Genomic DNA, 23,939 nt, shown 5'->3' on the forward strand with positions numbered 1-23,939 from the left:
CACTGGCTGCTTTTGGATCATCCTCTTTGTAAGAAGAGACCTTATTGTTAGATAAGCCTGCTTCTCAGACAGTGTTAATGATTTTCCCCTAGGACTGGGTGTTTCCAAAGTATACTTTTCCACAAGGTAAAATCAGACTCTTACACAAATGTAAAAGAGGCATGTCAGAAAGGCTATGTGACTTATTAACTCATGGAGAGGTCAACAAGAATAGGAAAATCAGGACAAAGGAAACTCTGAAGGCTACATACAGGTGCTCGGGGTTGGTAGTGAATTTGCTAATGGATGCAGAAAGATACCTTCCGAAGGAACAATAACCAGGATCATGATTTCTATCAGTTATTTCTATGGGCAGAAAACTCATTCACAGTGCTTTGTCTCAGTTACTTTTCTGCTGCTGTGAAGAGACACCATAACCAAGCCAGCTTATAAAAGAAAATGTTTAAAGTGGTTCCTAGTTCCAGAGGATTAGAGTCCATGATCATCATTGAGGAGCGCAGGGCGGCAGACAAGCAGGCACAGAACTGGAGCAGTCCTGAAGGGCTGACATCCCAGTCTGAAAGTTGGAGGTAGACAGAGAGTTAACTCGGAATGGCCTGGGCTTTTGGAAGCTCAAAGCCCACCCCCCCAGTGACACACCCCCCTCCAACAAGGCCACACCTCCTAATCCTCCTCAAGCAGTTCCACCAACTGGGGACCAAGTGTTCAAATATATGAGCCTATGGGGACCATTCTCATTCGAAACAGCACAGTGCTATACGGGCAACAGCCATTTCTGCCATCTTTCTGAGGATGAATTTCTACAAAATGGCCTCACTGATATGAAGACAATGGATAGAACACAGCTGTCTAAATCAGGAAACTTCTGGAAGGTCCTCTAGACAGTACCTAGCACTCTCATCTCTCTCCTCAAAGGTTGGTTTTGAAGCTTTACAACATGCTGTGTATCTCAGCCATTGTTCTGTTATTGCTGTGAAGAGATACCATGGCCAAGGCAACGCTTTTAATTGGGGGCTTGCTTGTAATTTCAGGGACTTAGTCTATTATCACCAAGACAGGAAGCACAGAAGCAATCATGCCACTAGGGCATAGCTGAGAACTTCATCATCACCCTTAGGCAGAGAGAGGCTTGGGCTTTTGAAACCTCAAAGCCCACTCCCAGTGACAAACTTTTTTCAACAAGGCTACTCCTGATCCTCTAATCTTTTCAAAGAGTACCACTCCCTAGTTGCTAAGCATTCAGATGTATGGACCTGTGGGGGTGGGGTGGCATTCTTATTCTTGTAGCCACATCATAATGCAAAAATGCAATCAGTCTAACTTCAAAAGTCCCCACAGTCTATCACAGTCTCAACACTGCTTAAAAGTCCAAAGTTTAAAATCTCTTCTGAGACTCAAGACAACCGTTTAACTGTAACCCCTATAAAATCAAAATCAAAAAGCAGATCACACACTTCCAACAAACAATTGTTGTAATTTTAAAAAGCAGTGCCTGAGAGAAAGATGCCATGTGACAGAGGAGTTTTGTTCTGTTTTGTTTTTGTTTGTTTTTTTTTTTAAATTGGGGGAAAGTGAATGGGAAAGTGGGGGGAGGGGAGAAGGGAGAGCAGCCTCTGGGGACAGGAACAGCAGAAGAGGTAGAGAGAGACAGAGAAGCAGAGAGAGAGAAAGAGGAAGAGGAAGACGAAGAGGGAGAGAGAAAGAGGAAGAGAAATATGGGTGGTGGGCAGGGCCCCTTTAAGAGGGAATATAGTGAATGTGCAAAGGTGGTGTACTTAGTGACTGCAGCTGAGGATGTATCCTGTAAGAACCCCACGGAGAGGCCAGTACAGATGCCTGAATACTAACAACAATGGTATAGACATGATATGTCAAAATGGAGGAGAGGGAGCACAGTGAGGAAATACTAGACCAAAGCAAGACAGAAACTCAATGGGGAAAACTCCAAATTCTGCATCTCCATGTCTGATGTCAAAGGGCCTTCAGATCTCCAACTCTTTCAGGTTTGTTGACAACAAAACTTCTCTCCCTTGGGCTGGTTCTACGCCTGGTCTGTGGCTCCCCTTGCAGTTATTCCATGACTCTGGCATCTCCAACATCTTTCCATTTCTAACACAACCCAGGCTTTTCACAGCTTCAAGCAATGGCCTCTCTGGGCCTCCACGAATGGACACACAGGTGTGTACCTGGCCTGAGGCTTTCCTTAGCCGCAGAGGGTTTTCCCACAAACCCTTTTTTGTATCCTTAACTCTAAAGTTAGTACTGCATGGCTGCAGCTCCAAATTCAGCTGCTTGATAGGGCTGGAACTTGACCCCCTCCTTCTGTTAATTTTTGCATCGGCTTTCTGTTTTTGATGGTTCCCTTGACTACTTAAGCTTTTCTTTCATTACTTTCCACAAGTTAGAAGTTTAGCTGGGGGTTTTGCCCTGAGGTCACTGCTTCCTGTATTCTGTTTAGCATCAGGCTTTTTAGAAAAACAAATTACTTAATTGTGAACTTGCTTATAGTTTCAGAGGGTTAATCCATTACTATCATGGTAGGAAGCATGGTGGCACTCTTGATGCTAAAGCAGTAGCTGAGAGATACATACAGGGGGAGAGAGAGAGAGAGAGAGAGAGAGAGAGAGAGAGAGAGAGAGAGAGAGAGAGAGAAAGAGAGAGACAGACAGAGAGAGACAGACAGAGAGAGACAGACAGAGAGAGACAGACAGACAGAGACAGACAGAGAGAGACAGACAGAGACAGAGAGAGAAAGCACCTAAGCGTGGCATGGGCCTGTGAAACCCTGAAGCCCACCTTCAGTGACACTTCTGCTACTCCCTGGTGACTAAGCATCCAAATGTATGAGCCTATAGGGGCCACTCTTACTGAAACCACCATGCTAGGCAAGTGATGTAGTTCTACCACTGAGCTACAGCCCTTGTTCCACAGCAGCTCCCCCCCCCGCCGCCACACATACACATAGGTTGATAAGAGCTTTCTGGGTCAGTCTTGAGTTTTCTAACCCCCTAGTATACTTCCTGGGCAGTCTTATCTAAGTTATATCTTGAACTAACTCTAATAGCTGATTCCTAGTTTTTATCTTCCTTCTGATTCTCTCAGCTCCAAACTCATTCATGAACTTGATTACTTCTCTTGATGCTTTTGAGTCTAGAAAGAGGTTTAGGTCTTTTAGCTTATTAAAAGAGTAGAGGTTTGAACTCAACATTATCCAACTTCAGAACTGGGGCCAAAAGCTTGTAACATTAACAGTTCCAGAGATGCCAAAAGTAAGGGCCAAACCAATGAGGCAGGCCTCCCCTATGGAAGAATGTTGGGTATAGCAAGCCTCTCCTATGGAGGAGGGCTGGAATCTTGTATTAGTCATGGTTCTCTAGAATAGGTTAACTTACAGAATGAATATCTCTCTCTCTCTCTCCACACACACACACACACACACACACACACACACACACTAGAATGACTTACAGGCTGTGGTCCAGAAATTCCAAGAGTGACTACTTATGAACAGACAGTTCATTAATCTGATAGTTGCCCAGTCCATGTGCCTGGATGTTTCTGCTGTTTTCAGTATATACTGGAATTCCCAAGAAGTAGGCTGTAATGTCAGTAAAGGAATGGACTTGCTAGTGAGGGTAAGAGCAAGCAGGAAAAGTGAGTGCAACTTCCTTCTTCCATCTCTTTATATAGGATTCCAGCAGCCGGTGTGGCCCATTTTCAGGTAGGTCTTCTCACCTCAAAGATCTGGAGAAAAGGAGTGCCTTCCCACCTCCAAGACACAGAGTAGAAGAGGATCTTTCCACTTCAAATGATTAAGCAAAAGTCCCCCACAGGTATGCTCAGACATTTTTGTTTTTAGTTTTAGTTAATCCCATATGTAGTCAACTTGACAACCAAGAATAGCCATCACAAACATTCTGGGGAATGAGAATGTGACTGCTCCCTGATGGCTAAGCAGATGTAGGTGTTAACCATTTCTACTGTTAACTTTTAGAGACTGGGGGCAGGATTTGTAGGTTCTGCCCTTGATCTAGAACCTTCTCTACATGGAGTGAGGCTTCCCACCCAGGCTTGGGTGACCATGGAACATGTCTTGGGATGGTCTCTGACGGCTTCCCACAACTGCTGCTTCTATCCCACTGACTGGTGTCTGTGGTCCTCTCCATCTAAGGCATCTGCCCTGGGTCCTCTTAGCTCCTCCCCTCTGTGTACCTACCTCCTTACAGAAGGAGAAACATCTCAAGTCCCAGCAGCTCTTGACTGTTTTCCCAAGTGCAGCACCAAATACTTCTTCCTGTGTGGACGCTTCTCTTTCTGATTTTCCAGCTTGAATCCAGTGTCCAGTCAGTGAGCAGATGAAAACAAGGGCCAGAGAGGTGAGGACAGCCAGCAGTTGCAACCCTTGCTCAATGGCAAGATTAGTTTCTGTCTGGAGGCAAGTCTGTGGGAAATGTTCACACGTAGAAGAAGCCCCAATGCCAGAAACTCTTACCATTTGTCAGTTCTTCATTCCGTTTTCCTGCCATGGAGGCACCATTTATGCAGTCCCAGTGTGGGCAAGGATCATCTCAGTGGGGACCTGTTTACTTTATTGGGAGGGCAAGTGGAGGTCAGGCTGCTTGGCCTACACATTGACAGGGGCACCAGGGGAAATGCATTCTCTGTCTGGAGTTCCCTCCATTGTAAGTGTTGGCACACTGGCTGATAAATCTTAGCGAAAAGAGAATAGCAAGCGAGGGGGTAGAAGTATAGAATTATAAATAGATTAGACTAGAGAATGGAATTAGGGTCAAATCAGAGAGAATTTCTCCCCTTCCTGTTTGCTGGAGGTACCAACTATACCACAGTAAGGTGGTCTGCAGACAGCATCTGTGTGAAATTCTGCAGACCCGCACCTGTATGCGTTGAATTGGTGGCAATGTGTCCTGCAGCTTCCTTGGATCAACTAACTACAAGCCCCATTGTAGGTCCTGAAAGCCAGTGGGGGAGGGGGTAGCTCACAACTGCCTTTGCCCAGGGGATCCTTCTGTCCTGCCCAGAGATGCACCCCTTCCCTGGTGTATGTGTGTGTGCAAGGTGCTAACCCTGGTTACACAGTCAGATCGCTGTTTCTGAGCACATTACTACCGTGGAAGATTGAAGGATTTTCAGCAACTGGGGAGCCAGGGGATTCTACACACATTTCCTTTGAACTTCTGCCACTCTGAAGGAAAAGAGAGAAAAAGAAATCTCTGCAAATAGAAAAGCTTTTAGAAGTTTCTTTCCCTTTATTTTTGACCAGAACTGCCTAAAACCATTCTCTGGCTCCCATTGCTGCTTGGTGTAGTGCTTCAAATATGAGAATGCCTCCGCAAATGTCTGTAGTTCCCTGGAATTAAAAAAAGACCGCTCTTTTGTTAGGGTCTCTCTAGGAATGTGGTGAACTTATTTCCTGCAGGCATTCCTCCTCCTTCTCTAGGCTGACCTTCCTCCGCTTGTATTTGGTGAGAAAGAACCTTTAAAACATTGAGTGGAGGGAATTGGAAAGATGACTCAGCAGTTATGAGCACTGGCTGCTCTTGCAGAGGACCCAGGTTCAGTTCCCAGAACCCACATGGCAGCTCATAATTATCTGTAACTCTAGTTCCAGGGAATCAGACACCCTCTTCTGATCTCTATAGGCAACCAGGCACATACATGGTACACACACATACATACATGCAAAATACTCGTATACATAAAGTAAAAATAAAGCTTTTAAATTAAAAAAGGAAATGGTAAGTGGAGATACAGTTCATATAGAAAACTCATGTTTTTCAGTGTTCATTAATTGGTTTTTAGTATAGTCTCAAAGTTGTGCAATTACCACTAGGATCTAATTTCAGAGTGTTTTTGCCACCCCTACAATAAACTCTGTACCCATTAGCAGTCATTCCTATTCCTGTCTTTCCCAAACTACTGTGCTACTTTCTGTCTCTATAACTTTGTCTAGTCTACGTTTTAATGTAAGTGAACCAATAACAGTGGGAGACACTTTGTGTCTGGCTTCTTTCACTTAGCATCATGTTCTCTAGGTTCTATGCCTGTATCAGCATGAACAGTATTTTATTGTGTTATAAACCACCTTTCATTAATTCATTCATTACTTGATGGTAATTTTGGCTTTTAGGAAAGTATTGCTATGAACATTCAGGCACACATTTTGTATGGACATCCGTTTTCAATTCTCTTGGTTATTTACCTAGAAGTGTATTTCATGGGTTGTATGCTAACCCTCCATTTAACATTTCCAGGAATTGCCAGCCTATTTAAAAAGAAAACCAAAACAATTGAGTTAATTTACACTCCCATCAGCAATGCATGCCAATTCCAATTTCCCTACATCCTGTCCAACACTTGCTATTGGCCATATATTTTTATTATAACTATGCTGGTAGATGTGGATATATATCTGGTTTCCTGGATCTATAGGCTCTGCATTTGCAGTCAGTCAACCGTGGATCAAAGAATATGGTGCAAGCACTCAGACCCAGGGACTGCTGCATATGGGCAAACACCATGACACTAAATCACACCCCTCGTTAAAAATGCACCTGTGGGCTGGGGATGTAACTTAGTGATAGGATTCTTGCTTAATACATACAAAGCTCTATGTATAGTCCTCTTCACCAAACACATACATATGCTTGCACACTTGCATGTCTGCGCAAACACACTCTCAGGCACACACACACACACACACACGCGCGCGCGTGCGAGAGAGCGCTCGCGTGTGCATGCACACAATCACACACACCGTGAAGTATATACAGATTTTTCTTGTCTCGTTCCATTAATAAAACAATATAACAACTACACAGCATTTATAAGGTATTAGGTGTTGGAAAGAAGCTGAGAGGTTGTCTGTAAATACCGCACCATTTTATTGAAATGACTTGAGTAGCCAAGAATTTTTGAAAGGATCACTGAATCAGACTCCTACTGATACAAGGAAGATTATATGTCCATTTCTTATGTAAGATGATATGTTCTTACATTAATACGATATAGCTTTTCAAGACTCTTTGTAAGTAAACACTGTGACCTTATTACAAATATTACCTAGTATATTCTAGAGCATTTTGTCTTGCACAGATAAAACTCTATCTGCTAAATATTGACTCCTTATGTCCTCTTTAGAGTCTGGTTTTCTATTTTGTGATTGTATTGGTGTGGCCAGCTCAGACACTCCCGAAGGAGTGGAATCATGTGGCCTTTGTCCTGGGGTGACAGGCTTACTTGACTTTAATACCATCTTTAATATTCATTTGTATCATGCCACATGGAAGGACTTTCTTCTTATACCTGAGTGAATTTTCTCCCTCCCTTCCTCCTTCCCTTTCCTACTGGTGGCTCTGGGATTTGAACTCAAGTCCTTGTGCTTGCAAGCACAGGTTTTAATAACTGAACTATCTCCCCAGCCCTAGGTTTTTGCCTTGGATTTCTTCTTTGATCTATGAGTTATTCAAGTACCTGCTGCTTTAGTTTACATATACTTCTCATTTCTACAGATTTCCTTTTGTCCTTAAATTCTAGTTTCATTTCCTTGTGCTTGGGAAATACACATGGTAAGATGTCACTCTTCTTAAGTATAGGACTTGTTTTGTGGCCTAACATGATCTATTCTGGGCAGCTTCTGTGTACTTGAGAAGAATGCTGTTGTTGGATGGAAAGTGTATTTGCTTGTTGAGTAGGTGTGTAGTGTTGTTTAGTGTATTAATCTTCTGTCTGAGTGTTCCATGTATTTTTGAGAGTGGGGTATTGAATTACTTTTATTAGAAGTCTGTTTCTTTCAGATCTGTCAATGTTTGCTTCATATATATATATATATATATATATATATATATATATATATATGATCACCCTGATGTTTGGTGCACACATATTCATAGTTGCTATATGTTCTTCAGGATGGATTTTTATATCATTTTTATAAGATTTTTTTTTACTTAAAGTCTATTTTGTCTGATTTAAGTCTGGCTACCCCTATTTATTATTTGGATATAATCTCTTTTTCCATATTTTTATTTTCAGGCTATATGTATTTTACAATCTATAGTGAGATGACTCAGCAGGTAAAGGTGCTTGCCACCTTTTGACCTGTGTTTGACCTCTGTGACCCATATGGAGGGATGCTAGCTATCATATTTTTGGTTGGTAGTTCATTCTTTCAGTGCTTTGATTATATTATCAAACTCCATTCTTGCCTACGAAGTTCCTGTTGAGAAATGCACCAATAATCTTAAAGGAGTTTTCTTACATATGAGAAATTCCTTTTTCTTTCTGCTTTCAATTTTTTTCCTTTGACTTTTGACAATTGGATTTTGTGTCTCTATGTAGATTTCTTTGCATTTATCTCATTAGGGTGTTGGGTTTCTTGATTTGGATGTCAGTTTTCTTCCTTGATTTAGGAGGTTTTCTGCCATTGTTCTTTTGTAAGCTTCACGCTGTTATGGCTTCTCCTTCTGAGATTCCCAAACATGTGCTGGTGTGCTAGATGGTTCCCCATAAGCCACACTGGTTTTCTTCACTCTTCTCGTTTTGATCTTTTTGTTCCTCTGATGACTTATCTTCAAGTTTCCCACACTTGAACACACCTATTGTTGAACCTCTTCTTTGAAAACTTCATATCTCTTGTACTTTTCTTCTCCAAACAGTTTTGTTTTTATTTTCATCTCTGTTGACATTTTTGTTCTGTTTGCTCATTCCTCTTGACCTCACAAAGAGTGTCAGGACAGCAATTTTCAGTTCTTAGTCAGGTAATTGACTTCTATTCCTTTCTTTGGTATTGCTGTCTGTCTGTTTTGTTAGTGTAATGATATATAGCAGAGTCTGGGTTGCTTGTGATGAATAGAGGTTTGTTTGGCTCATGGTTGTGGAACTGCAAGACAGAAAACATGATTTCTGTATGTTCTCACAGTCTGGTAAGAGTCACATGATATGGTCAAAGTATCACATGATGAGACTGAGAAAGCAAGTTACATCATACCCCTTTTACTCTTATAAAGTCACCGATTTGGTCATAGGGATCCTATTCTCATGACTTCATCTAATCCTAATTACTTCTCAGATCTTCACCTGGATTTCATTAGCATGTAAATTTTAGTGTTAAAATTTTACATATGATCTTTGGGGGACATTTATTTTTTTTTACATTTATTTTTCAGGTTAAATTTAGATAAGAAACAAGGTTGCTTCACAAGTCAGTTCCAGGTCCCTCTCCCTTTCCCTCCCCTCCTCCCGTGCCCTCCCCCCATCCCCCCATTATCCCCTCATTTCCCCAGGGAGGGTGAGGCCCTCCATGGGGGTGTCCATAGTCTGTCATTTCATACAGGGCAGGGCCTAGACTCCCCCAAGAGTTCAGGGTGAGAGTGCACCTCACATTGTTGGATGGGAGTCCAAAGTCCATGTGTATACTCGGGATGAGTACTGATCTGCTGCCCAAGGCTCAATAGATTACCTAGGCCTCCTCACTGACATCATCATTCAGGGGGTCTTGATCAGTCCCATGCTGGATTCCCAGGCTGATGCCTGGGATTCAAGAGTTAACCTTTGTCAGGTCAGCTGTTTTGGGGGGTTAAACCAGCCCAGTCTTAATCCCTTTGGTCATCAGTCCTCCCTCTCTGTTACTGGCTTTCTTGAGTTCAGCTCAGTACTTAACCATGGGAGTCTGCCTCTTCTTCCATCACCCACTGAATGAAGGTTCTGTTTCCCAGACTCTCTGGCCATGGGGTTGTAGGCTGGCACTCCCCAGATCTATGTCTAAAATCCATATATGAGAGAGTACATGCCATGTTTCTCTTTTTGTGACTATGTTGCCTCACTCAGGATGGTTTCTTCCTGTCATCCATTTGCCTGCAAATCTCAGGATTCCATTGTTTTTTTTTTTTCTGCTGAATAGTACTCCATTGTGTAAATGTACCACATTTTCTCTATCCACTCTTCGGTTGAGGGACATCTAAGTTGCTTCCAAGTTCTGGCTATTACAAATAATGCTGCTATGAACATAGTGGAACAGACATCTTTGTTGTATGAATGGGCATCTTTTGGATATACGCCTAAGAGTAGAGTTGCTGGGTCTTGTGGTAGGTTTATTCCCATTTTTCTGAGGAATCTCCATACTGATTTCCAAAGTGGCTGAACCAGTTGGCATTCCCACCAGCAATGGAGGAGTGTCCTTTGGGGGACATTTTTAAGTAGTGGTAGTAATCAGTTTCTGGATATATATATATATGCATATATATGTGATATATGTATATATACATATATATGAAACACACACATAGATATATATAATCCAGAAACTGATTATATATAAAAATTAAAAATGTGGCCACATTTCCTTGTTTCTTTATATGTATTATAGTGCTGTATTTGGATCTGTCATCTGGAAAAAGCAGTTCCCTCCAATAGGTTTTACAGAATGGCTTTGTACAGGGAAGGACCCTTACTTGTAAGTTTGGTTTGAGATAACTGAGGCTTCTAAATCGGGGCATAACTCCTTTGATTCAGTATGTACAATTTCTCAAGTGAATCTGGCTGAGAAGTTTGTAATTTCCTGTTCTCTTTGGTATCTCTCTGTCGCACTGTGTATTCATTCTCTGGTTCCAAAGTAACATGCCACCCCACTCTTTGTCCTCAAGAGCCACCAGATATGCAGTGCACCCTACTTTCCTTTTCTTTTCTTTTTTTCTTTTCCTTTCTTTTTTTCTTTTTCTTTTTTTTTCTTTTTCTTTTTTTTTTTTTGGTTTTTAAGAGACAGGGTTTCCCTGTATTATTTTGGAGGCTGTTGGTCCAGCCTAGCCTCGAACTCACAGAGATCCGCCTGCCTCTGCTTCCCGAGTGCTGGGATTAAAGGCATGCGCCACCACCGCCCAGTGCACCCTACTTTCCAATCAGTGTCCTGATTCATGCTAACAGACTCTGGTCCTTTGAGCAGTACTCTGAGAGTTCAGAGCGCCGGCACAGGTTCTGATCTCCTTGTCTCCTGAAGGAAGGGTCTGTGCTCTTATGGGCTTTCCCATCACTCTGAGCCCTGACGATGGTCACGGCAAACAGCCCTGCTCTTTTTCTTTCTCGGTAGACCCCAGATGTCTGATCCACATTTATTCCATGAGTGCTCCAGCTGGGAACAGATAGAAACCCATGCTTCTCGTAGCTCTCCAGAACCCTGGCCTGCTGGATTCGTACTGTCCTTTTCTTCCTCTTAGGGCAGAGATCACAAGCTGGGGCCCTGTCTGGGTTTTGGGCTTGGGGGTAAAGCTGATTCAGGTAAGGAAGGTGTCTTTCCCTCCATTTCAGTGCAGCTGCCCTCTGCTTTCTGCTAGCTTGAGCATTGAAGATTCTTAATTGGATTCTGAAATTCCCATAAATGTATTTGGGTTTACATATAATACATAATTCTCATTGTACGCATCTTATATTTCTGTTGAATTTCTTCCTAAGTATCTTAGTCACTTTGATGCTGGAGATGATATATTTTCTTAATTTCAATTTTGGATTGTGCATTGCTAGTACACACAAATATAATCTTTTGTATATTGAACTTACATTTTATAACTGTGGAACTTGCTTATTAATTCTGATAGTTTTATTGTATACTCCTTATGATTTTTATATATGAGATGATGTTATCAGTGAATAGAGATTGTTTTAATTCTTTCCAAATCTTAACAGTGCCTTTTATTAGGGGATTGTTCTTATAACTAACCTTCTCCCAATTGTCTTATCCCTTCCAATTCTTGTTCCCATTGCTACTTCTGATTCCCTCATAACTACTGTCCTGTGTCCCAGGATCACATAGTACAGCAGATAACTAAACTTATAAACTTATTTACAGCACACATGTCATGATCACTGACCACCACACATCAGGGAAGGCCTTCTTAGTCGGTTCCCTGTCCTTATGCACCAATACCCGGACAACCTCTTAGATCTCAACTCTCTCTGTCCATGTTGGTGCTATGGACTGACCTGTGTACCCCCCCCAGATTCTTAGATGAAAGCCTTAACCTCCAATGTAGTTGTATTCAGCGGCTGAACTTTTAGGAGTTAGTTAAGGTTAAGTGAGGCCATAATTGTGGAATCCTAAATTTTACAAAGAGGAAAAAAGAGAGGAATTTCTTTCTCTACATTAGCACATGCCCAGTGAACAAGCCAACAAATTAAGACAAAAACAAAAAGAAAACAACAACAACAACAACAAAAAGCCAAGAACACAATGTGTGGAGAACACAGTAATGTACAAGCCAGAAAGAGGACCTCCTGGAGGCCAGTCCTGCAGATCTGCCTCTTGCATTTTCTAGCCTCCAGAAGCATGAGCAAGCACATTTTTGTTGTCTGAATCACCACATCTGTGGTATTTTTAAGGCCAAACTGAGGTAGTTAACACAGCTATGCTCACACCTCTCCTGTCTTCAATCACTCCAAGCCCAACATTTTCTTCACCTTTTCCAACCCCCATGTTCCCATGTAGTCATATCTATGTGTGTTGAAACAGCAGTCTTTTTTTTTTTTTTTGGTTTTTACAAGACAGGGTTTCTCTGTATTGTTTTGGAGGCTATCGGTCCAGCTCGGCCTCAAACTCACAGAGATTCGCCTGCCTCTGCCTCCCGAGTGCTGAGATTAAAGGCATGCGCCACCACTGCCCGGCTCAGCAGTCATTTTTTTTTTAAGGTCCAAAAATTAAGCCTAAATAAAGTTACACTAGTTTAGTTTTTGATGGAGTTTTTTACCTTTCCCCTAAAAATTTGTAGCTGTTACCAGTTTTGCTAAAAGACAATCAACCCCATTACCAGCCTCACAATAGCAGAGTTAGACAAACCCCTTTCATTTTTTTGGAGACTTTCATCTGATAAGAGTTTTTACTGGGGAAACCTGAACATCTTCCGGCCTTAGATTAGGTGCCCACACCTCCCTCCCTGCAACATAGAGCACACAGGTGCCAGAGAGTGACTATGAGTCTACAACACAGCAAGCCTTCCACACGCCATGTGAGTGGGGATTCAGGTGACCCATGTAGGAGCAGTATCTATTCTGAGGTCACAGGGAATAAAAATGAAAGTCAATACTGGAAAAATTGTTAAGCGTTTAGATTTGTGGTTATGGATGTAGCTCAAGGGAGAGAGTGCTTGCCTGGTGTGTGCAAGGATATGGGTTTGTTCCCAGCACACACATGGGTGTGTAGCTGCATGGGCACACAGAGACACAGAGACATAGATACACACACAAGCAGCCTCCAGCTAGACTGATGGTCAAATCTTAGCTCTGATTCCTCTTCTTCTTCTTCTTCTTCTTCTTCTTCTTCTTCTTCTTCTTCTTCTTCTTCTTCTTCTTCTTCTTCTTCTTCTTCTTCTTCTTCTTCTTCTCCTCATTTTTTCCTTCTTCCTCCTCTTCCCCTTCCTCCTCCTCTTCTGGTTTTCAAGTTACTCTGTGTAGCCTAGGCTACCCTGAAACTCGCTTTGTAGACCAGACTGTCCTCGAACTCAGAGATCTGTCTCTACATCCAGAGTTCACCACCACTCCTGGCTTAGTTCTGCTTCTTGATAATGGCTCACTTGGATCTTTTGACTAAGCCTTTGTTATAGTTTTATCCTTGATTCATACTCATTTACTTTCTACATCTACGTAAGGTTTGACCTCCTAGGTTTGCTATGAGATGCAAATGAATTCAGCTATGAAGCCACATTAGAAGTGTATGTTAAGGAAAACATTGCTTGCACAGCATTGCCTCTAAGTGGCCAGCACTCCCCTTTAAGATGGAAGTTTCTGTATGGGGAAGGGTCCCTGCCTTTTCAAATCTATTTCTGTGTTTTTAAAAACTGGACTTGGTACATAGTACCCATCTTCATAAAATATTGTTACGTGAAGGGATGAATGTACTTTTTAGACACAGTTAGGGAGTGACTACTTGTCAAGCTATAGAACAAAAAATTATTACAAAGTGTTTTGTGAGTTTCTCTGGGAGAAATCTTTCTCAGAGGCACCTGGGGGGAATATGTATGAAATACAGTCATGAGTTAAATTTCAGTAGCTTAAAAAATGCTTTGTGTGTTTATTTTTTACTCAGAATTTTGTTCTATATCCCAGGTCTACTTTGAATTCATAATCCTCCTGCCTCAGTCTCCTCAGTGCTGAAATTACTGACACATTCAACTAACACAATGTAATCTAGAACAATAACCCAGAGAGAGGAAAAGGAAACAACATTAAGCAAGGTAAGAATTGACTGGGTGTGGTGGTGTCATACATGTTAGTGTTCAGGCATCTGTACTACCCTGTCCTTGGGGTTCTGACAGGATACACCCTCAGCTGCAGTCACTAAGAGCACCACCTGTGCATATTCCCTATGTTCCCTTTTAAAAGGGCCCTGCCCACCTCCCATCTTTTTCTCTCTCCTTCTCTCTCTCTCCCATTCATTCTCTCTGCTCTCTCTCTCTCCCATTCCCCCCCTTTTTTTTTCTCTCCCTCTTTTTCCTCTCTCCTGATGCTCCTGTCCCCAAAGGCTGGTCTCCCCCCTCCCCTTTTCCCTTTTTTTGATCCCCAAAAAAAACCCTCTGCTTGAACCCTGTCTCATGGCGTCTTTCTCTCCAGCAATTCTTTTCTTAAATTACAACAGTATACCTGTAATCTAGGAGGTTGAAGCTGGAGGATCACTGCAAGTTTGAGACAAGTCTGGTTTACATAGTGAATTCCAGGCCAGCTTGGACTACGCAGGAAGACACTGAGTTCATAAAACAAAAGAAACAAGAAAAATAATATAAATACCATTATTTATGGAGAGGATGAGTTCTTTGTAGGGAGAGATCTATGTACTCATAGCCCTGACCACGCCCATTTGGGTGTGGTCACAGGTATGTAGACTGTAGGGGAATGAAAGAGCTAGGGGGAGGAGATGCTCTCTCTTTGGGTTCAGGTTGCAACCCAGAGAGCAGCCTGCAGACCTTTGATTTTCGGCTTTCTTGGCTTCTCACGTAAGTGATTTCTCCCTCAATAAAATACATAGGACATCTCTATTTTGTGTAGCTTAATATTTCTGCATTAGTTCTTTTTTTTTGTTGTTTTGTTTTTATGAGACAGGGTTTCTCTGTATTGTTTTGGAGGCTGTCAGTCCAGCCCGGGACTCGAACTCACAGAGATCTGCCTACCTCTGCCTCCCGAGTGCTGGGATTAAAGGCGTGCACCACCACCGCCCGGCATCTGCATTAGTTCTTAATAAGTTAAATTAGTAAACAAACAAATGAGACCAAAGCCAAACAAATGTTTCTGGTGGTCAGTGTGTGGGCTGGGTGTTCCAGGTTCTTATTTCAGAGGCTGAAATAAGGGCTCACCCAGATTTGTCAAATAGCAAAGGAACTTTATTTGGACTGGAGCAATAGCACAGGTTAGAGAGGGACACGCTGTCAAGGTTGGTAGTGGGCCACCTGAGTGATAGTACCCAAGAGCCACAGATTGCAGCCTGGAGTCTTTTTATGGTGTCTAAAGAAAAGAAGGCTGGCTAGTAAGAGACATAGTTTGGGTGGTTCTCTATTTTGATTGATAGCTAAGCCATATATTCACTTTCCTTACTGCTCATGTCTCTTGCTGTAATGTCTTTGACTTTAATCAGACGCAGGCTCAATCATGCATAGGTGTAAGATGGTAAATAGGGGATCCTCCCTATAATGTCACTTGAAGGATGCAGTTTGCCTTAATGTACATGCACCAAAAACCAGTTCTGGCCAGATTGGCATTTCTATTCTTTGTAATCAGATACATTGGGAATATATTTGAATATGATTTGTCTAAACTTGATTGTTGTTAGGGGCAGAGAAACCTAAGGTGGTTTTCAGTAAGAGATGTACGTGTTGCCTGATGCAGTAGAGTCTGAGGGTCTGAGGTTGTAGGGTGCATTGTTTGGAGAGGCTTGTGTATATAGTGTATGCAAGTAAAGGAGCTAGGCTGCTGAGTGCATTGCTAGAAGTGAGGGGATTCATAACTCAACTAGTGTCCCAGACTGCTAAGCTATTCCCCATGCTGTAGAAAGGCTACAAAGGTCATTGGCAAACTTTTTCTTAAATGGGTCAGACACTAAATATTTCAGGCTTTGCTGGAGCTATTGGACTCTCTAGTAAAAGGGGGAGAGCAGGCATAGATAATAAATCAACAAGTGGGTGTGACTGTATTCTGATAAAACTTTATTTATAAAAACCTAATGTAGTATGGATTGACTTGTGTGTCAGTGCCGTTATAGAACAATGTAAGGGACAATTAAAGGAACATCACAGGATTGTGGCAATGGAGAAGGGCCTTTTGCAGAATTCTTCCTGAGGAAAGATTGAAGCTGCAGTATACCAGAATATCTTCCTCCTGTGAAACATGAAGCTTGATATCATTGCTTCAATTTTAACATGGCAAGTTTAGAGATGAGAGAACAAAAAAAGACATGTAATGTCATACTTTTATGGTAAGAAAAGACACTTCAATTGAATCAAAACTTTTTATATATATTTAAAGTAGAAAGGGCAGCAAATCTAAACTAAAGGCTCCTTTGATAATTCCTGTTCTCAAAAGAATGGATTTCTATATCTATGTTAAAGAGGAGACATATGATTTGATAGTTCACAGAATTGCACAATGAAGCCACACCCTACAAACAATAAGTACTGTATGAGCCCTCAGTCCCTCTGGTGTCCTTCTTTAGACTGAAAAGAAGCCTCAGTCTGTCCTCAAGGGATGAGATGAACTGTGTTGAATATTATTCTTTGGTAGCCTAGAAATGCAGCCTCTTGCTGTTGTTCTTTGGAGAATATGTGACCTATTAACCAACCTGAAAATCACTTTCTTGTTCCTTAAAACAATTTTCTTTCTATATGACTCTCACCTGGGAAAGAATGGAGAAAAAGGAATAGACTTAGAGTCTAATTTGGTTTTGGTTGCTGTGATAAAGCTCCTTGACCTAAAGCAACTTAGGGGAGGAAAGGGTTCAATTCATCTTACATTTCCAGGTCAAATCCATCATTTGAGGGCATCAAGGTAGGGGCACAGGCAGGAACTGAAGAAGAAACCACGAGGGAATTTTGTTTACTGGCTCACTCTTTTGGGATGTACACAACCAACTTTCTTACATAGTCTGGGACTCCCTGCCAGGAAGTAGCACAACCCACAGTGGGATGGACCCTCCTGTGACAATCAACAGTCAAGAAAATGTCCCACAGATACTCACAGGCCAGCCAGATGGAGGCAACACTTCACTTGAGGTTCCCTCTTCCCAGGTGACTCTAGGTTGTGTCAAGTTGACAATAAAAACTAGCTAGCATAACCACTCCCTGCCATCTTCACAGATACATCATTACAAGTCATAACTTTTCATCCTTTGTTTGTACCCAAGACCTAATCTTGACATCATAATATAAAATACAGTACAACTTTAAAGTTCCCCAATCTTTAAAAATCCCAATGCTTTAAAACTTCAATGTATCTTTAAAATATCCAGTTTCTTAAACTTGGGCTCCTATAAAAGGAAAAACTAAACAAACACCCAAACATACAAACAAACAACCAAAGCCAAAACCAACCACACAAACAAACAAAAACTTATACACTTTCTTTTTCCAAAAGAAAAGAAATAGGGCCCAGGAACAACCAGATTGAAGCAACCCAACATTCAGCAGTGTAAACCAAACCCTGTCTAACACTCATGACTTTTTGGGACTGAAAGGGCTTTGGGTGACCATTTGTCTCCAGCTCTGCCATCTGTAGCACACACAGCTTGTCTGGCAGGCTTGGGCCAGCTCCACTGCATACCTACTACTGCCTCTGGCAGTTGTACCATGGTGCTGGCATCTCCAGTATTCTGGGTCTCCACTTCAACATTAGTGCCTTCACTAATGGCCTCTGTTGGTCTGATCCTGCTACATGGCGCCATGACACAGCTTCTTCCCATGACCCCCTGAATCCTGCCAATTTTATGCTCCCGACAGCAGTACTCCATGAGACACTCTGATACATTCCCAGGTTCAGCTGCCACTGTTAGATGCAGCCTTGGTGTGCATTAGGCTATAAGCTTTGTGGGCTGACCCTGACAAAACACTTCCCAGAAGACCTTGTGTCAATTATGTTCATCTCTTGCTAGCCACAGCTGATTCTTCAGTCTCAACTGACCAGCAACCACATTCTTAATCTAAAATATTTCATAGATGACCTGATAGAGGCTTTGCTTATCTCGGACACTTCACAAGCCATGGCTCCATTGTCTGTATTTCTATCTGCAGAACAACCCGTCAAACTCTGAGCACTCAATGGCTTTTCCAGTCCAAAGTTACAGTATTTTCACAACTTAACAGAGTGGCAAAGTCTTCCTTGAAATTTCATTCTGTGGAATGGTCCTGTGGACCTTCAGAGGAAGTAACAGAGAATAATTAGTTTTAGCCCTAATGAGTCAGTTCTGGTACGTTAATTTCCTAACCATAGGAGCCTTCAATGTGACTGTTAAGTTTCCTGAGTCACTGAAGAAATATACCTTCAGCCCGTTGTACAATTATCTCAGGAATTATAAAGGCAATAAATGCATGATTGTGTTTTTATGAATACATTAAGGGAGAGATGTATAATTGGCACTTTAATGATCTACTGACAGCAAATTAGAAATTAATGTGATTACAAAATGATAATTACATTTGGCAAATAATTGGCATCACCTTCCAGTAGCCCCTTCCTACTATGTTGTTATTGCCTATGAGGAAGAAAATCAAATGAAGGCTGAATGGAGGCTATGGGAAAGAGTGAGTTAATTACCCAAACAAGTGGTTGATCTTTATGTTCTCACCCAGTGAGTCTTTGGGGTTTAATAACATCAGTAATCGACTATATATTTTTTCCTGCATGATGCACAAATGAAGTACAAACTTTTGTAATATAATTACCACCCTTAAATCACTTCATTTTTGATAGCTGGTAGCTGCTCAGGAGATGAGATTGCTCTTCATAATTCTCGTTAGTTTAAGAAGGAAATCTTGCCTCAGAAGAAGGGTAGAGACAGAAGAGCAGCGCCGTCATTGTATATCCACTCAGGCATGCTCAACCGTGCTTATATGCACAATCAGCTTCGCTAGTTTTTATTTTACTATTTCTCAATGTGTATATGCATAAGTGTCTCTGTGTGGGTATGTATACATGTGTGCCAGTGCCCATGGAGGTCAGAAGAGGATGTCTGATCTCCTGGAACTGGAGTTGCAGATGGTTGTGGGGTTCCTGATGTGGGTACTAGGAATCAAAATTCAGTTCTCAACAGAGCAGCAACCACTCTTAAACAGTGAGCCATCTCTCTGCAGGCCCCCACAATCAACTTTCACCTCACATCTGTGTATATGAAAAACGGTTTAAGAAAAAGGCTCCAAACATAAATTTACATCTTTTGAAGGAAAAGGTTTTTTTGGTGGTTCCATACACTGAACTCGGGGCTTTGTACACACTTTACACAAATTCTTGAGACTCAACCGAAAAGTTAATGTAGCCTTTCTATATTTGATGGGGCATTTGAGCTGTTTTCCATAGGTTAAAAATGCTGATAGAAATCAATACTCTTACACTGCTTTGATTAAGTAGTCATACTTATTGATAGGTAAGCTGTTCAGATTGGTAACTGAGACAGTGCTCCATCGGCTGGTAACTTGCTCTCACCCTATCTGCTGCTCTATGTACTGTCTCTATTGAATTTTACCGCATGCTTCCTGCTCGCTCCTGAAACTGAATAATAAGATTAAGCACCTCTCAGTAATGAGAGCAGACACTATATTGATGGATTCCCAGTTTCTCAGCTCTGCTCTTGGTCTTCCTTTCATATGCAATGCAGCGTTTCTAAACAGGTCTTTCTGAATTTTAATGTCTAGCACCAGCAGCTGTATTGTGAGACAACAGAAAACATAGGCAGAATGAGACCTGAGGTTGAGGCCACTTCACAGGGGCCACAAAATCATGTATTTGAAAACAAGAACAACATGTTGTTGTGCCAAAGGGATGGTTAAGTGGTGACTATTGGGTACAACTAGGGTCACTTATATCTGGCTATCTAGCTGCTGGTTCTGAGAGTTAATGCTTAAAAGTTCTTTGTGTTTCTAAGTTCTTGATTATAGACTGAATATTTATGATTCCAAAGATACATGCAGCATGAATTCATGTACTCATTGTGCTTTCAGCAATTACTTATTAAATATCAATGAGTTTAAATACTATGTTACCTCCCGGGCATATGGAAGTTGGCAAAGCAGACATAGTTTCCACCTTTGTGTGGAATATTTAGGCCCATATTGTTCTTCTGGAAAACAAACTCATTCAGATGAAGTCGTTTAGTTCTCTCTTCCTTCCCCCTTTACCTACTCCTCTTTTCTTTCTTTTCTCACAGGGTTCCAAAAGTTATTTTCATTGTGATACAGGGCTGATAACATTTGGTTTATTAGGTGATGCTGTTTGGGGTATATGAGATAAAGTCCTGGGGACCAGTCATACATCCGTTGAGCTCATTTCTTTTTGATGGTTGTGTGTTCCTAGGTGTATTAAAAGTTCTGAGGAAGGCCATTAATGCTTAAGAATACACTTTATTAGTTCTTCCTTCACTCCTTCATTGTTGCAAGCAAGTGCACAGAGGCCAAAGTTCCACTCTGGTTGCTTTCACAGTATCTGGAGTTCACAGTTGCAGGGAACCTGGGTGGGCCAGCAGTGAACCTGGGTGGACCAGCAGTGAACCTGGGTGGGCCAGCAGCCTCTGGGATCTGCTCTCTTTGTACTCATAGCACTGGAGTTACAGGGTGCGCTGCTGTACATAGTTGTCATTGTGAGTGCTAAAGATGTAAACTCGAGTCCTCACTCCTGAGCAGCAAGCACTTCACCCACTGATCCATTTCCATGGTCTTTTCTTCATTTTTATTAAGGAAGATTGCAGTGAATGACTAAGGGTTACTATCATGGGCCAGATGATTTCTATAGATTGTAGATAGATACTATATAATGTCTCATGGACATTTTGAGATGGCACGTAGTCTCTTTTGGTAGTGAAGAAATTGAGGCTAAGCAAGAGTTCAATACTTGTCTAGAGTTCCACAATTACATAAGACAAAGCTGTGATTGGAACTTAAGATTACAAAAGGACAAAGCCCCTTTGCCCTCTTCATTTCTTACTGCGTCTAGAGCCCTTAGGTGGCCTTTCTAATCACTGTTACTATCTGTAACTCATCGAGACTCCTCTTACCTTCTTCAGGTAGGAATGAAAGCAGAGGATGGTTCTCACCTACAAGACAGGATTTCACTACCCTCTTGTTATTTTTATGTTAGCTCAGTACTAAAAACACTAATACTCTAATACTCTCACATTGACATGGTACAAAAGTTGACTGCGTTTTTCGATCGATTAAAAAAAAAGACATTTTATTTTTTCTTCTTTTTTTTTTCTGGGCTAATGAGGAAGATAACCTGGTCACTAAAATATATTAAGAACATGAGGTCTCTATAGATTCTGTTTTCACATAGGATTAAGAGACAGCTTTTTTGCAGATGGAGAAACAAGATGTGAAGGCATAGCCAAATTAATTTTGATTCACCCTGGAGCTGATGTTTAGTTGCAAGAGTAATAAAGGCCACATTGCTAGACTCATTACATGAAGCCAATCTTTCAACAGAGCCATTGCTCTGCTTGTGCTGGTGGCTTTGGAATTACCATTGCTTAGCATTTCTTAGAAGGTGGTCACAGCGCACTTGTAAATAAATATCACCGGCTGCACATTTTATTTTAGGAACCTTATTTGCTTACCACAAAATGGAGGTTTTTGCTCGACTTTGAAGTCTGCTCAGCAAGAAAACTGTATTTCTAACTGAATAAAAGCTTTTAAGCTTGATACATTGCCTTTGGTCGCTTTTATGCCTCTTTGCAATAACTTCCCATAATCCCCATGTGTAGCAAACACTAGTGTCAGTAGATAAGGTTTTTTTTTCCTGTGGGGGTTAGAATTAATTGCAAGGATTTAAGGAAGACAGCATGCATTTACTAGGTTCCCCAAATTTGGGAAGCTCAGGGTTGTATGAATGCAACTGCTTATGGTTCCAATTACTAGCAATGGTGGTTTAAAGTTTGAATGTACAATAGGCATGCTTGCCCATTTCCATAATCCCAGCACTTGACTTGGAAGGTAGAGGCAGGAGGACCAGGAGTTTAAGGACAGGCCAGTTTGGGCTACATGAGACTCTTAAGGAAATAAGAGAATGCTAGAAGAAATTTACTAGAAAAGCTGCACCTGCCCTTAGAGATATATGTAAGATCTATTCATTTTTTTATTCACTCTATTTCGACAATAATTCATTGAATGTTTGCTGTATGTTCTTTTAGGAGAGAGAAAAGAAAATGGGATGATCATGACCTTATTTGTTCTTGGAAACTTTTATAGAATTTACAGGAAGCTGTCTGGATCAGTAGTATGCTTTAAGGGAAGCTTTTCTTTTCTTTCATGTATTGTCTTAGCTAGGGCTTCTATTGCCCTGAAGAGACACCATGACCACAGCAACTCTTATAAAGGAAAGCATTCAACTGGCTTGGCTTACAATTTCAGAGGCTCATCATGGCAGGGAGCATGGCAGCATTCAGGCAGCCATGGTGCTGGAGAAGGAGGTGAGAGTTCTACATCCTGATCTGAAAGCAGTAGGAGACTGGGTGTGGCTTGAGCATATTTGAGACCTCAAAGCCCACCTCCACAGTGACACACTTCCTCTAACAAGTTTACACTTTCTAATAGTGCCACTCCCTATGGGCCAAACACTCAAATACCTGATTCTTTGGGGGTCATTCCTATTCAAACCATCATATGTATGGATATTTTATCTTTCAATGTTTATGAGATCTCTAGTGGTGATTTATTTCATTCCTGGCACTGTTTGTACCTTTTTCTGAAGGAGTTTATCACTTGCTTTTTCAATAAACCAACTGTTTTTTCAATGGTATTCTCTATAGTATATCTTCAAATATATATATATATATACATATATATATGTTTTGTGTTTTTGTTTTTTTGTTTTTTGAGACAGGGTTTCTCTGTATTGTTTTGGAGGCTGTCCTGGAAATGGCTTTGTAGACCAGGCTGGCTTGTAACTCACAGAGATCTGCCTGCCTCTGCTTCCCAAGTGCTGGGATTAAAGGCATGAGGCACCAACACTCAGCTAAAAAATATTAATACATACTTTTACCATTATTATTTACTTGGGCTCAATGTTCTGTTTATTTATTTTTTTTAAATTTCTTGTTGTATAACAGTTTTCCCCCGAGAATGAGAATGCAACCTTCCATCCTGCAGGGAAACTCTTTGAGCAGAGATATAAACAATTCAAAACAGATTCAGGAAGTCCCTGAAACTGACCAGCTTCACTGGGCTCCTCCCTCTCAGATAAGTCAAGCTGCCAAGAAGACTCTGAGACCAGACCAGCTGCCTGCAAGAGGCAGACACCAACTGAGCTGCTGGGAAGAGGTTTAAACCAACAGAGTCACCTGGAAAGAATACTCTCCCACCTGTTGAGCTGCCTGCTGGGTGTTCCATGTGCTTCAGATTCCCTGCTTTTGTGAGCTGTCACCTGTTCTGGGGTAGGCTTTGGTGATTCAGCTCTCTTTGAGACATTTCTGCTTTTGTAAATAATCTTGTACTCATATTCCTGTAAGTTACACCAATAAAACTCATCCATTCATCAAACTGGCCTTTGGTGGTATCATGCTTTGATCTGTTATGGGTGCCCTACCTAGGTGAATAGATGTGCGTGTTGTATCTTCCCCAGAAAAGTGTTGTCACACATCGTACTCAAAAGGGTTACTTAACCAACTTATTTTTTAAATCTTTCTTCATTTTTATTAGGGATTAGACATTTCAACCTAAATGTGGAATATATATTTGCATATATACTTAAATGATATA

The 23,939-nt window shown here is 41.4% G+C and overlaps 1 long non-coding RNA gene across 1 annotated transcript; it reads left to right on the top strand.

The window, feature by feature from the left end:
• Positions 1–3,693: 3,693 nt before the first annotated feature.
• Positions 3,694–23,720, top strand: LOC121139470. Its single transcript, XR_005876426.1, has 3 exons — positions 3,694–3,833; positions 22,505–22,651; positions 23,421–23,720. It is a non-coding gene; the product is annotated as an uncharacterized LOC121139470 (long non-coding RNA).
• Positions 23,721–23,939: the final 219 nt, after the last annotated feature.

Source organism: Mesocricetus auratus, unplaced genomic scaffold (assembly GCF_017639785.1).
Source record: "Mesocricetus auratus isolate SY011 unplaced genomic scaffold, BCM_Maur_2.0 Super-Scaffold_15014, whole genome shotgun sequence".
In the NCBI taxonomy this organism is placed as follows: domain Eukaryota; kingdom Metazoa; phylum Chordata; class Mammalia; order Rodentia; family Cricetidae; genus Mesocricetus; species Mesocricetus auratus.